General features: G+C 29.7%; 1 pseudogene; it reads left to right on the top strand.

Moving 5' to 3' along the window:
* The first annotated feature begins 9,527 nt into the window (after positions 1-9,527).
* LOC140667175 (uncharacterized) lies at positions 9,528-11,912 on the top strand (annotated as a pseudogene).
* Positions 11,913-12,332: the final 420 nt, after the last annotated feature.

Below are 12,332 nucleotides of genomic sequence, written 5' to 3'. Positions count from 1 at the left end.
AAAATTATGCTTTAAATAAAATTTTGGTAAAAAAGAAAATGTCTTATAATTACATTAGGAATAAGTGTTCCTTAAAATAACGTTACTTTAATGATCAAAAGTTGTTTCGGATCGCCGGTCGTCGGACGCTGCGATCAATTGATTGCTATACGCGATATGTATATGTCTGAGTGTGTGCGTAAAAGAAAGGGACAGAGTGAGTGAGAGAAAGAGAGAGAGAGAAATAACTGTCTCCGCGACGCCGACGCTCCTTCGATTGTCATCGACATTATCGTCGACGACTTCAGACCGACCGATATATTGATTTTCCGGCTCAGCGGAGAGACACATTGCGTGTAGCAATCAGCTGATCGTCCGACGTATATATGTATAATAAAATATACGCTAAAGAAAGAAAAAGACGAGAAAGGAGGTAAAAAATTAATTTGTTAAAAGACACATTTTAATGGAAACGAAAATAAAAATTATTTTATTTTTGGCAGAATCTCATAGAATACCAACATTGTTGCAAGGGTAAGGAAAACTGCCAAAAATCTTACCAGTATTCATATTACATAAATACAGAAAAAAACATTTTTATTCATAAAACAAACATAAATCTTTTAGTATACATAAAAATACATTATTTAAAATAATAAATTTAAAAACACTTTTGAAAATAATTATATTAATCATTTTTATGATGCGTATATAAAGATAATAATTAAATAAAATAAATTAATGTGAACAAAATTGAAATTAATTGTACTCTATATAATAGTAAACTAAAATTAATTGCACATAAAATTATCTTATTTTATTTTAATTTATAATAAAACTTAAATTAACTAAACTCTGAAACAAAGTAACTTAAATTAAATTTATTAAACTTTGAAACTTAAATTAATTAAACTCTGAAACAAAATAATAATATTAATAAAATTACATAACAGTGTTGACTAGATATGTGATTCTATTTCATGCAAGGCTAAATGTGACTCTATGCAAAGTAAAATGTAAAATAAAAAGCAACAAATGTAAAATAAAAAATATTAAGATCCATTAGATTGTTGCAAATCATTACATGATTTACTTCTCCATATATTATTGTGCAGTTCTAAATGTCTAGAATCTACTTTGAAAGTGATACAATTAATATCTTCAGCTTCAAAACTTGATCGAGTAACACAAATTGCCGAAACCAAATCATTAGATAATCGGATTCTTTTTTTATTTTTTACATCTGCTACTATTGAAAAAATACGTTCTGCTTCTGCATTCAAATGTGGTAGAGAAAGGACTACTTGAATTAAAGAATCTAAATTGACAAATACTCTTTCTTCATTAAAATTTTTAAATTCTACAATTTGTTTCCACATTTCATCAATTTCTAAAGAAGCTAATTCTTTTTTTTGTTTTTCATCAAAAGAGGATGGCAGAATTCTCCATTCGTAAGCTAATTTACTAATATCAATATTAAGTTTTAATTGTTGAGCAATATAAGTCAAATCTTTAATTTTAACTTGACCTTCATTATATAACGAGATTTTAGGTTCTAAAAAAGCTAATTGCTCAAAAAACATATCTTTTTATGGTAAACGTTTTAATATTTGTCGCGTTGCTGTTTTATAAAAATCTAGACTTTTTAATTTGATTTTTTGACTGCATTCTGGAGACAAGGTGTTCAAAAAGTTCTCACATTCAGGTCCAACATATATATTTTCTAAAGATAAAATATTCTCTTTATTATCAATATTTAAAGAAGAAATATGTTTATAGGAATCTAAAATCATAAAATTTCTAACTAAATCACGAATTAATTGATGGCTACTTGTAAATAATTTATGAATTAAAATCTTACGCGATTGAAACAAAGCATTAAAATTGTTAAAATAATGTAATACGTATTTTAAAAATAACAAATAAATTTTAATTGCATTATTATTTAGTTGTGTTAAAATTATTTCCGCAGATTTTGTTTTATCTTCAACTACTGCTAAAACAAAATATTTTTTTAATACTTCCCAATTATCTAAAAGTCTAACAACGCATTTTTGTAACACGAGCCATCTAGTGTTTGATAATTTCAATAGTTTTTTTCGTTGCACATTAAAAAAATCTTGAAATTCAACTAAAATTGCACATCTTTTTGCACTGCCGGAAATGTAAGTACAAACTTCTCTAATTAAATTTTCACACGACGAAGGTAATGTTTCGCAGGCCTTACTCGCGATTAATGCAGATGAATGGCATATACAATTTAATGTTATTAATCCCGGTATTTTTAATTTTAAGCGTTGCATAAAAGAATTATTGCATCCAATCATAACTGATGCATTATCGCTTGCCATTCCGACAATATTTGTTATTGGGATTTCTTTTTCTTCTAAAATATTTTTAAAAGTTTCGAAAAATTTCTCCGCGGGACAATCTGTAGCATTTAAAGCAACTAATTGTAATAATTGTGTTTTGACTCTTTTATTTAAAGGTGAAACATAACGAACAAGGATATACATTAATTTACTATCTGATAGGTCGGTACTCTCATCAATTAAAATTGAAAATTTACACACTGAGAGAAATACTTTTGTTAAAATAACAAGTGAGAAGCTCTCACAACAAATTTATCAGCACTAGGAACGAATTTGATTTATTTTTTTATTTGGTGTGATAACAATTAGCGTCGTAAATACAACTGTCTTCTGTTTCTCCAGCAAATCATTTGTGTAACGAACAAACTACTAAGCCATTTGATTTGTTGGCAGAACATTTGACTTGCTAGCATTACTAATAATTTCATGCAGGATTTTAGCAAATTAATAGTTATTTGTGCAAATGTAAGTTTAGGGTATCGACTATATAACTTTTTCCTAGGCTGGAAACATGAAAAATGAAAAATTTTTTCATTAAAAAGTAATGACAAAATTTTTCATTTTTCAACTGTCTACTTTAGAAGAAAAGTTACGTAATCAATAGTTTAACCCATATTTGCACAAATTACTGCTGCCCTGCTTTTTTCTCAGATTATTAAAATTTTTAGTGAAGAATAAGGCAATGATATATGAATTATTCAATTTATTTTTATACAACTATCATAATGTATATATACATATAATTTGATATTTTTTAAAAGTAATATAACTATGTAATATTTTATTTATTAATAATTACTTATTGATTGAAAAATTAAAATAATTAATCTAAAATGTGAAGAATTTTTCTAATTACTATAATGAAGCACAACAATTTTTTTGCCAGTAGCCATTGTATGCACATATAGAGGATTATAATCAAGTAAATCGCTTAACTTAATATACAACCAGTCATCAGTCTCTTCAACTTCATGTCCTAAAACATATTCGTACAAACCGATGTTAAGAAGAACATTACAAACAAGAATAGGGCATTCATCATAACTAGAAATAAGGATTAGTTTCATTTTTGCAAAACTGGGGCACAAATCATGAGCACCTGTCGCTACAACCATTCATATCTTATAAGTAGTTCCCTTATATTCCACCCAGTTTGAACTTACACACTCTGTTCCTTTAAGATCAGTTGAAAGATTTTCAAAGAAAGATAACATTTCATTCAAATTAAGAATGCGACCTGAACCGATTTGTGTATCTGGAATTATATCTTCTTTGGACATGAAGCGATGGCACATGCCTAATTGATGTTTGACAGCCAGAGAATGTGCAATATTTATACGACACATGTTAGATCCCGCAGACTGAGTGAAGTCTCTGTGTTTTGTTTCTTTTCGAATAGTAGATAAATGAGACCAATAAGCAAAATGTAAGCAGTATTTCGGCAGACTGGCCGATTTGATCAAATCATGTCAACAAAATGACATCAACTGCGTTTTCATTCGGCTTATAATCTGCTAGCAGAACCTGTTTACAGAATTGAACATCAGATTGGCGGCAGAAATCGAGCAGGATCTGCTAACACTACTTAACGTCAGATTGTTAACAGAAATACTGCAGAGTCTGCGCTATATAACCTGTCGACAGATTTGTAGCAGAAAAACAACAGACTCTGTGACTTCCTAGCTTTTAAATCGTGACGTCACGTCCAAATGACATTTATACCCTTTTTTTAAATTTTTTTAAAGAAACAGATATTTTACAGATATTTTACAACCTTTTATTGCAAAATTTAAAATCTTTTTTTTTTTTTTTTATATACAATATATATAAAAATATGAATATAAAATATATAAAAATATACATAATATAGGGAGAGGCGATAAAGATGGCGGATGGAGAGGTTGGGCGAGTTCTTGAGTCCTGAGTATTTTTGAGTTTTTAGAGGGATGGGAAGAGTGATAAGTGATAAGTAAAGGCGAGGGAACAAGCAGAAGGGCAGTGATGTGAAAGAAAGTGGAGTGGAGAAGAGAGGCAGGCAGAGAAGAGAAATATAAGGATGGAAATCTGGAACGAGAGGACGGAGATGACGTGGAAGAATTGAGAGACGAAGGAGTGGAATAAAAAGTGGAGAAGAGCGAGGGAGCAGAGAAAGAAGAGGGAAGTTAATGAGGTAGCGAGGAGGGTAGCTGAGAAGGAAGTAGAAGAGGAATGACGGAAAAGAAAGACAGAAATCCTTTAAAAAGTAGAAAAGTATTAGATATTCTTAATATGTAAGAATATATACACTTCTAGTTTGAGGCTTTCGTGGCCAATAGAATTGTTTAAACTGGGGACTTCCGGATGGATGCCGCGTGATTGAACAATGTAATGCACGCAATAACGTTTCGTAAACGTTGCAGTTTGCATCTTGAGGGCTAAGAGCCTCTATTCTGAGCTCTCTTGGGTTGAGGTTCTTATATCTTGCGAGAGGTTTTTCTATCTACGGGAAAAATATACCGTTATGCCCTCTAGTGGTGTAAGCGCAAATAGGTTTGTATGATACAAATTAAGAATATTTTCTTTATTTCATATACTATTCTTAACAAAAGATCATTAGAAGGGAATATTCTGAATTTTTATTGGAGGAGAGCTTTAGAAGGAATTCTTCTGAAATAGAGAATACAATTTTTTCGGTGAAACAGTAGGTTTGATCACAGATAAAACGCACTCTGCGGTTGAAGTTAGAGGGATAAGCCATCCTCCGTCAGGAGATGGTAGCAGAGGAAAAGAGAATAGGAAGGTGTGTTGTAAAAAGGTTGACATACACAGCAAACCCTGAGGGGAGTTCGGATTAAACCAATTTACCAATTTTTTACAAATAAAATATATATAAAAATATAAATCTCTAAAATATAAAATATAAATTTATTGCATATATTGCATTAAATTAAATGCATATATGCAATTAAAATCATTTTTTGCCGTTGAGGAAATATATAAAGAAGAGACACATATTTGAAGTGTGTTACGCAAGAATATATTTATATTTAATAAATACAATTTATATTTAATACAAACTTTGTATGTGTGCGTGCGTGCGTGCGCGCGCGCGTATATCACATATTTATATCACATATTTTATGAATAATGTTAATATTATAAGATATTTTTTTATTATATTATATTTTTTTAATTATATTTATTATAGTTAATTATATATATTAAACATATAACATGAAAAATTCTTCCTTAACAAAAGTTATTATATTAGTAAATCTTATACTGCAAACATGATATTCAAAAATAAAAAATATTGAATAAAATTAAAAAATTTTTTATAAATATAAAAAATAAAGAAAATATATTTTAATAAAATTTGAAAAAAAGTGAAATAAATTTCTAACGTTTTTATAGTTGAGTTAACGCTGTGTATCTTCTAATTCTTCTTCCTACTCTTCTTCTTTTTGAGTTTCAAGAACTCTCGTTTGTACATTTCGTCTAAGAAAATTTAATTTGTTATTAATTACGGCTCCTAGCAATGACTCCTTAAAAGTTGAAGGATGCTGTTTTTCAACTGCATCTACTAAATAAAAAGAAAATAAACAATGATTAATTAAAATAATATAAATAATTCTAGTGTCTAATTTGTAAGAAAAATTTTGTTTTTTTATGTCTTATGCACAGCTTATATATAAAAGAAGTAATCATTATTTATAAATTATATTAAAATATTATATAAATTTCTATAAATTAAATAAAGGCTAAATACAATATGAAAATGTGAGCAATAATGAAAGAGAGGGAGAGGGATAGGGAGAGGGAGAGGGAGAGAAAGGGAGAGGGAGAGAGGGAGAGGGAGAGGGCGAGGGAGAGGGCGAGGGCGAGGGCGAGGGAGAGGGCGAGGGAGAGGGCGAGGGAGAGGGCGAGGGAGAGGGCGAGGGAGAGGGCGAGGGAGAGAGAGAGGGAGAGAGAGAGAGAGAGAAAGAGAGAGAGAGAGAGAGAGAGAGAGAGAGAGAGAGAGAGAGAGAGACAGAAATATTATATTTTTTTTCTTTTTTTACTTACAACATCGCTGTAACTATTTTCATCCGTATTTTCGAAGTTGTCCATCTCTGTTGGGGATGATATCGGGAAAACTGCAGGCTTACGTGGCATACCTCGATGATCCTTTACGCATTTTAACACTTTTTCAAGTACAGTATTCATTCTCCTGTAAATAAAATACAAAAGTATGGTGAAGGTATGTTATATATTTTAATTATAGTTCGAAATACATATGATATATGCTTACTTCATTTCTGCCTCAATGCCTTTCACGCTTTTTTGCAACAAATTTATAGATCTGGAAACATTAATTGATGTTTAATACTATTTCTATAGTACATATACATTAATAAATGTATTTCCATTTTTTTCAATTAATAATACATATTAATATTATATAATATTAATTAACTAATTAATATTAATGTTATTAATTAATTGAATATTATAAATATACACTATAGTAAAAATATAATATATAATATATAAATACAATATTAATTTACCGACTAATTTTCTCGTTACTCCGTGATATTTCATTATTATAATCTAATTGATTATATTGCACTGACTCACAGCTTGATTGCTCCATCTGATTTCTCTGAAATTGAGTTTCATATGTAATATTGCTATTAACAAATCCATCTGTACGTGTATGTGTTGGAATAGGTGTAGATAAATTATTAGAATTATAATTATTATGAGAGAGAGTATGTGAAGTGGTAGGTGTCAGTGTTGTGTATGCAGATTGATACGTGTGTGGTGTATACGTGGTTTGTGGTGTATATATGATGTGTGGTGTGTATGTGATGTGTGATGTGTATGTGGTGCATGGTGTACATGTGAGGTGTGTGTGTATGAGGTGCATGGTGGGCGTGTGTGTGATGGTGATGGTGTGTTTCTAGACATTTGTGAATATTGTGAATAATAATCTTGTGACTGCGAAAAATTAGCGTCTTTTTCCGTATTTATAGATTCTTCAAGAATCCCTCGTAAATCGTTGATATCCTCGTCGATCTCCGCATTCGTCGGTATTGGTGGATTAGTTTTCATCAATTTTTTCGCTGGATTTTATGGATAATTGCTGGGAGCTTCGTCCTCTGAAGTTGTCGCTTGGTAACGAGATGGCTTCGTGATGACGCGCTTTGGCCGTTCCATCTGAAACGAAAAGGTATGTTTATTAACATAATACTGTATGTAGTAATTACATACATATTTAATATTACAGTTACGATCAATGATCTTTCTCTGAGATAAACATTTATAAAATCTCAAATCTTTAATAATATACATAAGCTTTTATCAATTTTTTCCTCTCAGCCTTTGAAAATATTTGTGTTATCTGTAACAATAATACATTTTAAGAGAGTGCATTTTACTTCAGTATAATACATATGTATGCTGTAATATTATTTCGTAACTCAATGTAATTTTGCGTACAATAGAGAAAATATTAGAAAATATGAATGAAATCTTGCACATAATAAAGAAAATATTAGAAATAGGAAACCCTGCTCACAATAGAAAAAGTATTGGAGATAAAAAATATATATTAAATTTTAGAATAAAATATTGTATATTAAAAGGAATAAAAAAAATATTTGTAGTCTCTCTTTCTTAATATATTTTTAATTTCTATTGATTCTAAGATATTTTTTCTTTGTTTGTGCGCATGGTGTATTAGGATATTTTGTAAAAATTTTAATTATTCATTATTGTATAATAACTTTTAGTTCTATTATATTTTATCTCTCCTCTATGACTCTACATTTATACATGTACAACTATTGATTTTTAATGATAAAATATAAATATAAAGCTATAATTTATGTTTTATAACCTATAATTTCATTAATTATTATTTTTAGACAAATTATATATAGCGAGTTTCGTGAAATAGAAAATTTATAAATTTTCATATTTACTTGCCTTTCTAATATGCTGTTGTAAATAAATTTTATTATAGTTTCGCTTGAAAGAATTCTTGCGGTCTGCCTACTGCAAATTAACTATTACACAGTTACTTCGGCGATGGTTCAACTCAGATTAATAAAGAATATGAAGAGTGTATGAGTGTATTTCGTGCAACTGGCAATAGAAGTATAACCAATCACAATCCGTCTGAGCAACCGAAAAAGTTTTGGCGCTAAAGTTAAAGCTGTTGGATAGGCTGAATCGCGTCAAAGCCTATGATTGGTTATACCTTCCTCGGCAGCCAGCAGCCGGCAGCCGGCAGTTTCCTTCGCTATATCGTTATTCTGAGTTTAACCATTGCAGTGTGTAGTTGTGCGAGCAGTAGTGGATTAACGAATAATTCTAGGCAGAAATAAGAGAACGTGATTTCATCATTTAAACAACATTAACATGGAAAGTAAAAACATGGAATTAAATAATTTAAAACTTTCTATCTCTCGAAAATCATTATTTAGTTTGTCTAAAAAACAACGAAGTAAAGTTTTGAAAGAGATTAGAAAGAATTTACGTACTTCGTATTACAGTTCTGTTGTTAAAAAGCCAATCATTAATCGTGATATTCATATTCCTGGTCCTTCACGTTTCTCCTCTATAGATAATGTAAATGAAATTGGCGATTAAAAACATGATGACGATAATTTGTCTTCTTCTTCTTCTTCTTCTTCTTCTTCTTCATCGTTTTCGTCGTCATCTTTTTCTTCTGATACTTTATTCTGTGAAACAAATCGAATCGAACCATCCTTTCGCGAACGTTTAGCTTCTTGTTTTGTAGATAATAATTTCACACATGTACAAGGCAATAGTATATTGAATCTTCTTCGTACACATTCTTGCTTTAACGATATACCGAAAGATGTTAGAACACTTCTAAATACACCGCGTACACGTGTTCTTACGTTTAATGTAGAACCAGGAGAATATGTTCATTTTGATTTCGAAGTAGGGATAATTCAAAATTTGCGTAATGCTTCCATTAATGTTAATCAATTGGAAATAGATTTTAATATAGATGGATGCGCTTTAGATAGATCAAGTACCATTCAAATCTGGCCTATTCAATGTAAAATTGTAAATATACAACATACAAGACCAATAATAGTAGGAGTTTATAAAGGTGCACACAAACCTTTTAATTCAAATAATTTTTTTCAAAAATTTATCGCAGATATCCAAAAAATTATGGCTAAAGGAGATATTAATTTTTATGGCAATAAAATGCCTATACGTTTGAGATGTTTCATAGCTGATGCACCAGCTCGAGCCTTTATTTTAAGTCATCATGGTCATGTATCTTGTTATCCCTGTTCCAAGTGTAAAGTTTCAGGTATACGTAACGAAGGTCATTATGTTTTTAATGGTATAAACCATTCTCTTAGAACTGTCGAAGAATATAGTAGATGTTTGGATGAAGATCATCATAAAGGTAATAGTCCATTATCAATGTTGCCAATAGGTATGGTTTCACAAGATCCTTTTGAGAATATGCATCTTGTATGTTTAGGTGTTACAAAAAAACTTTTATGTTGATGGGTATATGGCAAATATTCACGTTTTTCAAAATTATCTGGAAGATCTATCTGTTTTATGTTCGAGGCTAAATATTCTTAAAAAATATTGTCCATCAGAGTTTGCAAGACGTCCTAGATCTCTCGATATGATTTCTAAATTTAAAGCAACAGAATTTCGACAGTTTTTGCTTTATAGAAGACCAGTTATATTGTACGGTGTACTAGATGAACGATTATATAAACATTTTTTATTCTTGCATGTAGCAATAAGAATTTTGGTATCCAACTCATTCTCAGGACAATATCTAAGATTTGCAGAACTTGCATTGCAAAAATTTGTTCTTTGAAGTCCAAATTTATATAGTTCCACATTTAATTCTTATAATGTAAATGGTCTTCTCCATCTTACTGACGATGTAAGAAGTTTTGGTAGTTTAGATTCATTTTCTGCCTTTCCTTATGAAAGCAACATGTCTATCTTTAGAAAATATTGTCGGAAGCCAGGTTTACCTCTTCAGCAAATCTTCAATAGAATGGTTGAGATAGATATTCACGGAACAGACAATGATCATAATATAAATTCATCTATTCATGTCATTTCATTGCGTAATAGTGATAATTGTCATCAATATCGTAAGATTCGATTTAATAAAATAACGTTAAGTATAGAAACTCGTGACAATTGTTGCATTTTACATGGGTCTATTTATATCATTTTTAATATTATCATGGATAATAATTCCTATCGTTTAGCAGTCAAAAGATTTTCTCAGATTGAGAATTTTTATGATATCGGCATGTTATCTTCAGTTCTTCAAATATATAAATGTTCCACACTGAATAACAAAATATTTTATGTTCATCTGGATGAAGTTCTTGCAAAGTGTTATAGGATGCCTCTTTGGAATTCAATGGAAGATAGTGATCAAGAAGATGATTTAGAAACTTCTACATATGTGTTGTTGCTCTCATACATAATGAGCAGCAGTAAGAATTTTCAAATATTCTCAATAGCGCTCAATAAATTGAATGTAGTTTTAATAATTTTCATAATTTATTAAAATTTATTTATTATAAACATCTATTATCTTGCATTTTATAAAGTTTTATATCTTTATTTTTAATTACTATTACATTTTAGTTTAATAACTATTTAATTACTATACAATAATTATTTAATAACTATTTTAAAAAATTTGATGGTCAGAAAAAAGAGATCACATCATCTTGATAAAGTTGCTGCTAATGTATAAAATCACGAAGAAAAGACAAATAAAAGTAATAAAATAAAACAAAAATTAAAATAAAATAAAGAATTATCGCATATAAAAATAAATTATTTTTAGGAAATCTAAGGCCACCAAGAAATATTAGGAATATCTGTCTTTTCTCCATAAATTTATACATTAGCTTTTATCAATTTTTTTCCCTCAGTTTTTGAAAATATTTGTGATATCTCTAATAATACATTTTAAGAGAGAGTGCATTTTACTTTAGAATACTACATCTATATGCTGTAATATTATTTCATAACTCAATATAGCTTTGCGCATAATAAAAAAAATATTTAAAAATAAGAAAATAATTAAATATTACACAAAGGAAGAATATAATATAATATCTTGGAATATTTTTTCCTATTTCTAATATTTTCTCTATTGTACGCAAAATTACATTGAGTTACGAAATAATATTACAGCATACATATTTATTATACTGAAGTAAAATGCACTCTCTTAAAATGTATTATTGTTACAGATAACACAAATATTTTCAAAGGCTGAGAGGAAAAAATTGATAAAAGCTTATGTATTATTAAAGATTTGAGATTTTATAAATGTTTATCTCAGAGAAAGATCATTGATCGTAACTGTAATATTAAATATGTATGTAATTACTACATACAGTATTATGTTAATAAACATACCTTTTCGTTTCAGATGGAACGGCCAAAGCGCGTCATCACGAAGCCATCTCGTTACCAAGCGACAACTTCAGAAGACGAAGCTCCCAGCAATTATCCATAAAATCCAGCGAAAAAATTGATGAAAACTAATCCACCAATACCGACGAATGCGGAGATCGACGAGGATATCAACGATTTACGAGGGATTCTTGAAGAATCTATAAATACGGAAAAAGACGCTAATTTTTCGCAGTCACAAGATTATTATTCACAATATTCACAAATGTCTAGAAACACACCATCACCATCACACACACGCCCACCATGCACCTCATACACACACACCTCACATGTACACCATGCACCACATACACATCACACATCACATACACACCACACATCATATATACACCACAAACCACGTATACACCACACACGTATCAATCTACATACACAACACTGACACCTACCACTTCACATACTCTCTCTCATAATAATTATAATTCTAATAATTTATCTACACCTATTCCAACACATACACGTACAGATGGATTTGTTAATAGCAATATT

The sequence above is a fragment of the Anoplolepis gracilipes genome, chromosome 6 (genome assembly GCF_047496725.1).
Source record: "Anoplolepis gracilipes chromosome 6, ASM4749672v1, whole genome shotgun sequence".
NCBI classification, from domain to species: Eukaryota; Metazoa; Arthropoda; class Insecta; order Hymenoptera; family Formicidae; genus Anoplolepis; species Anoplolepis gracilipes.
This window is presented reverse-complemented; position numbering and strand designations above follow the sequence as displayed.